Genomic DNA, 6024 nt, shown 5'->3' on the forward strand with positions numbered 1-6024 from the left:
CGCCGACCTTCTGATCGGCAAGTCCTAGGCTCTGTGGTTTAACCCACAGCGCCACCCACGTCCCTAGTACATAACATAAGGTAAAGGTAAAGATACCCCTGCCCGTACGGGCCAGTCTTGACAAACTCTGGGGTTGTGCGCCCATCTCACTCAAGAGGCCAGGGGCCAGCGCTGTCCGGAGACACTTCCGGGTCACGTGGCCAGCGTGACATCGCTGCTCTGGCGAGCCAGAGCCGCACACGGAAACGCCGTTTACCTTCCCGCTGGTAAGCGGTCCCTATTTATCTACTTGCACCCGGAGGTGCTTTCGAACTGCTAGGTTGGCAGGCGCTGGGACCGAGCAGCGGGAGCGCACCCTGCCGCAGGGATTCGAACCGCCGACCTTTCGATCGGCAAGTCCTAGGCGCTGAGGCTTTAACCCACAGCGCCACCTGCGTCCTAGTACATAACATAGTAACAAGCAAAAACAATGTCCCCCCGCCCCTCATCGTTCAAAAGACCACAGACTGTTGAATTAGCCAAAGACCTGGATAATACTGAAACACCTCTTACATTGCCCCGTGACAGTGGTATCCAACCTGGTGACTCTAGATGCTTTTGGACTACAACTCCTATCAACCTAAGCCATCAAGGTGATGGAAGATCCAACATCTTTTCAAGGGCACCACAATGGGTTCCAGCGGTCTATGAGAATTTAGTACAAGCTTATTTCTCTCCACTGCACTAAACTAAATGCTGTTCATAAAACAGGCACACTACAGCTGCCTAAAGAGGTGGAACATAGGAGAAAAACAAGCTATTCTAGACAGACGGAAGCAGTACGCTATTATTCTTTCTTGGAGGTATGCTAATAGTGAAGTGCTGCAGGAGGTTGGACCTGCAGTTTTGGGATGCGGTGCACAAAGCATTTAATCTGGAGAACTCGCATAAATTTCAGCTGGATGGTACAATAGAGAAACTAATCCAGAATATATGGTTTATGAATGACAGCTTTTATTGCACACAGGTTGCAGCTCCCTAAATCAGATTTGCTAGTGTCATCTTCTTATATGATATAGTGAATACAGTGCAGCATGCATTCAGCGGGGCTTACTCGCATGAAAGTGTGCCTAGAATGGCAGCCTGAACCAAGTATAGTTCAAGTGAGGGGAAATTAATTCCAGTTTCTTATTACTCAGACATATATTGCTACGAGCAGCTTTTCAAATCTGTAAAGTTAAGGATGCGGTCCTATGCAAGCTTATTCATGTGTATTATTATTTACTGAATTTATATACCGCCTTATAACCGGAGGTCTCAGGGCGGGTCGCAGAATAAAAGTGAAATATAAAACAACAAAATACATACTCAAAATAAAAACAACAATCCAATAACACCCCCCCCCCCAATAAACACAATGTGACTTTGATTTATGCCTGCATAATAAGCAATACCCTTCCAATGCATGTGGGATAAAAGCAGAAACGAACAATAAATAGAAACTGGTATTAGTTCTACTGAACCTGTTGTGACTTCCTTTGCTGGTATTGCTATATGTTACCCAGTCGTTTATGTTGTTCTTACATAAAGAGCAACAAAGAGTTTAGTATAAATTTTTTATAGTAAGACAGATAACCTGAATCTTTAGGGGATCAGCATAGCAATACCTCTTTGTACCAAACATTAATAAAACTATTTTATTTCAGCAAGGGTTGTGATAGTGTTAAAAACAAATGGTTTGTATCCATTCCTTCTTTTTGAGAATACAATGCTGGTTAATATTTGTCGTGGGCATCTGCTTGTGTGTCTCAATGGTTCCCTATTTTTTTTTTATAACAGATAATGGAATTTTGTTGAGAATCATTGCCTTCTGTGAGACAGGATATAGACGTCTTCATTCGCCCTTATATTATTGCCTCCGACACCCCTATCTATATCACTCATATCAGAAATGTGTAATATCTGCCCTTCACAATAAACTAGTACGGTCTGATCCATATTTTGAAGACTGCTTAAGTTTACATATGAAGTTAACGCATGTAGATCTGCAGGTACAAGTTCTGAAGTGCAGTAACACAACTTTTGAACAAATGGACTGTAGTCCACTAAAGTGTACACCAGCCTTCAGCAAAGAGGATGCACTCCCATCAGCTCTAGCCAGTACAAGCTACTCCTGGCTGGGATTGATGGGAATTGTAGTCCACATGGAAGGTGCCATGTTAGCAAAGACTGGTTTACGCCATAATAAATTAGTTACGGTAATCTTTAAGCTGCCATATAACATAAGCACTTTTCTTTGCTTACAGAAAAACAATCGTTGACCCTGATGATCCACGGTGTGTCAGACTTATTCTTACAGGGCAGATGGTGACAGTACCTCTGGAAGAAATGGAATTTGCCAAGCAAGCATTGTTTTCTAGGTCTGTATGAATCTAATGTTACTGTGCTAACAGGAGGGGTGGGGGGTGAAATGTAAAATAAGGCATTTGGACCAAGAACTGAAGGAATAATACATGAGCATTGACTCCCGCCCCCAGAACAGAACTTCTCCCAAACGCATCTGCTGGCAAGAGCCAAATGTTAATTGAAAACCTGGGTTCCTCCCAGGCACTTTTTAAGTACTTGTAAATCCTTATGGTCAGTGCTTAACTCTCGTATTTGAAATCCAGGGGTTTTAGAGATGCTTTAGCATTGATTGAATAATGTCCAAGGTTAATGTGAGGGAATGCTCAGCAGTACACTAGCTGGCACAACATCACAATCCTACTACACGTGTCAGGACGCAGAACTAAGTCCTATTGAATTTAGTGGTGCTTACTCCTGGGTAGGTGTAGCTAGTATTGCAGCCCAACAGAGCAATCCAAACAGAAAGCAAGGGTAATTTATGCCAGGGTAATTTGTGTCGTGTGCAATTTACCCCTGTGGCATACTCAGTTCAAGAGTGGGGCTACCGCTAGCTTGAGCCGGTCTGAGCCTGTAAGGAAAAACAATAGAGTTATAAATAGTTTTAAAGCAGAGTTTTACTTAAAAAGGTAAAGGTAAAGGTACCCCTGCCTGTACGGGCCAGTCTTGACAGACTCTGGGGTTGTGCGCCCATCTCACTTAAGAGGCCAGGGGCCAGCGCTGTCCGGAGACACTTCCGGGTCACGTGGCCAGCGTGACAAAGCTGCATCTGGCGAGCCAGAGCTGCACACGGAAACGCCGTTTACCTTCCCGCTGGTAAGCGGTCCCTATTTATCTACTTGCACCCGGAGGTGCTTTCGAACTGCTAGGTTGGCAGGCGCTGGGACCGAGCAGCGGGAGCGCACCCCGCCGCAGGGATTCGAACCGCCGACCTTTCAATCGGCAAGTCCTAGGCGCTGAGGCTTTAACCCACAGCGCTACCTGCGTCCCACCACCCTTTTTTACCACTGTAGTTTCCGTTGGGTTGCTGGGTCCCATGGCTGAACTGAAAGAGTTTGGAACAGGAGTAAGTCTCCTCCTGCCTCCCCATGACCCATAACACCCCTTTTTCAGGACGCACCCTGGCCTTGGTTCAGCTGAGCCAGAATGGAGGACTTACAATGGCGTATCTACAGCTGATTAGGGACATTAGCTAGAGAGCCACCTCTTCCAAACGCCACTCATCCTGGCAAACCTTGGGTTTGGACTGCTCCCTTAGTCATACTTAGTGCTTCCACCTGTCCTGTGCTTAAAAAGAATGGGTCTGTGAGGTTTTCTGCTTGTCCCACTGCTTTTCCCAGGCAAACCCACTGTTTGCCGCTGAATTGGAACAAATGCCAGTCCACAGAAAACCAGATGACATTTGCTCTGATTCAGCAGTAAACAGCAGGTTTCCCCCGGGGCAAAGCAGCAGGAAGGGCAAGCGGAAATGTGGAAGATAAACACACTCCTACGTCTCACAGTTTTCAGTGGGACTACTCTTAAGTATTACATAGTCTGGATTCATCCCTGAACGTTTAGGGTTTCTTGTTGTTTGTGCCATGCACATATTGGGGCTTAAATATTTGCTGTCCTAAAGGATAGTAATTACTGCTAGTGTTGAAACTCACATTATTTCCAGGGACCATTGGCTGGAAGAAGCCTTCTGGACCTGCCTTATTCTAACCTGTTTGGCTACCTTTCGTTCTTCCAGGCACCCAGCAATGAGAAAATGGCCTCGCAATTATGAATGGTTCTTTATGAAAATGAACATTGAACATGTCTGGCTTCAGAATTGGTATGGAGGAATTGCCGCCATTGCAGTGGAGGAGTATTTCAAAGCAGTTCCCAGTAAAGCTTGATCAAAATTCCAAATAAGAGGATTCAGTGTTTCATATTTACTTTGGGGGGTGGGGGTGCAACTGTTTTATATTCTATGGTACCGACTATTTATTTAACAGTATTTTTGTGCAAAGTACTTAAAATGGCTCCATTTCTCTTAAATGGAGTAGGTTGACACAGTAAGGGCCTTTGAAATGAAAATGAATGTTAAGGCTGAAGACAGGTTATACTGGATTCTTCTTTAAGGTGTTTAAATATTCCTGGATTTTTATGAACATGTATACCACAGGATGTGCTCATTATAATTTTTGAAACTGGACAAAAATTGCGACCCAAAATGAAATGGCTGGTATACATATATGGTGGTTATATTACTGCACCTAGTTGTTCACATGAAACTCGAAAGAGCTGCTTAAAGTATGTACAGAATTTTAATTAAGTTGACATTATAGATTCCACCTTTCCTTAGGCACACATTTGTCTTTAATTATCTTACCAAATGCTATACTCTTAAGATGCTTTCAATATGGTTTTGGGACAACTCTGTATCCTAACATGCTTTTCTGGAAGACTAAAGTAGAGGTCAAGTCTTTAACTTTGCTTTAAACATTCATATTGTGGCTGCATTCACATTTAACTGTTGCCTGGTATTGTGAGCCTTAGTGTTGGGCTCATGGACACGCAGTACGTTTCAGTACATCATAGCTAATGTTAACCATGGCTCATAGTTCGGTGGACAGTGCACTGTTTTATTGTTTGGCAGGGACCAGGCACTGTGGTCTTCCCACCTCCAGGTTGCTTGACATAATAGGATTTTCAAAATGTCTTAAGGCCATCCATGTGTTGGGATAAAGCCAAAATGTACTCGTAATTGTAACTTTTGCCCAGTAGCTGAAGGGAGAGGATATAGATTTTATTCTTCTCAAGGTGCCATAGAAATGTGGCCAAGCAGTTGCCCACAGGAAGCCCACAAGCACAACATCAGTCTCCCGATTTACGCTTCCCAGCAACTGTCTACATTGTGAAGAAGATGGAGTGAACTAGCTGCAACAGCTGAAGTTTTTGAACATTTTCAGAGGCAGGCCATGCCTAACATATTGCCATAATCTTACCTAGAGATACTCATTTCTAGCATATTCCCCACCCCACCCCCAATTAAATGTTATGGATACATCCACACCATACATTTAAAGTACATGATGTCGCCAAGAGTCCTGGAAAACAGAGTTATCGCCTCACAGTTACAATTGCCAGCACCCTTAAAGGACAGTCGCCAGGAATCAAGTGCCACATAACTAAATAACCAGCACCACACACACAAAGAAGAATCCTGGGAACTGTAGTTTGGAAAGGTTGTTGAGAGTTGTAGCTCTGACTACAGTTCCCAACATACTTGGGAAAGGGGAAATTGATTTATTATTTAAACATATATCATGTATACAGCCCAAGGGACAACTTGAGAAGTATTTAATGTTTGATTTTTTGTTTTTAATATTTTGTTGGCAGCCACCCAGCATGGCTGGGAAAACCCAGCCAGATGGGTGGGGTATAAATCATTTTATTATTATTATTATTATTATTATTATTATTATTACCCTGATAATACCTACCCAGAAGAGAGTCCTATTGAATTCAGCGAGGCTTACTCCCAGGTGTGTGGGGGCTGCAGTTTTAGGCTGCGAGCCTACGCACTTGGGCGCGAGCCGGACAGAATTCATGGACGACTCCTGAGTAGGCAGGGCTGGGGTTGCCTGGGCGTGCGCGCGCAGCCCTTTGCTTTCT

Source organism: Podarcis gaigeae (assembly GCF_964106915.1).
Source record: "Podarcis gaigeae genome assembly, chromosome: 4".
NCBI classification, from domain to species: domain Eukaryota; kingdom Metazoa; phylum Chordata; class Lepidosauria; order Squamata; family Lacertidae; genus Podarcis; species Podarcis gaigeae.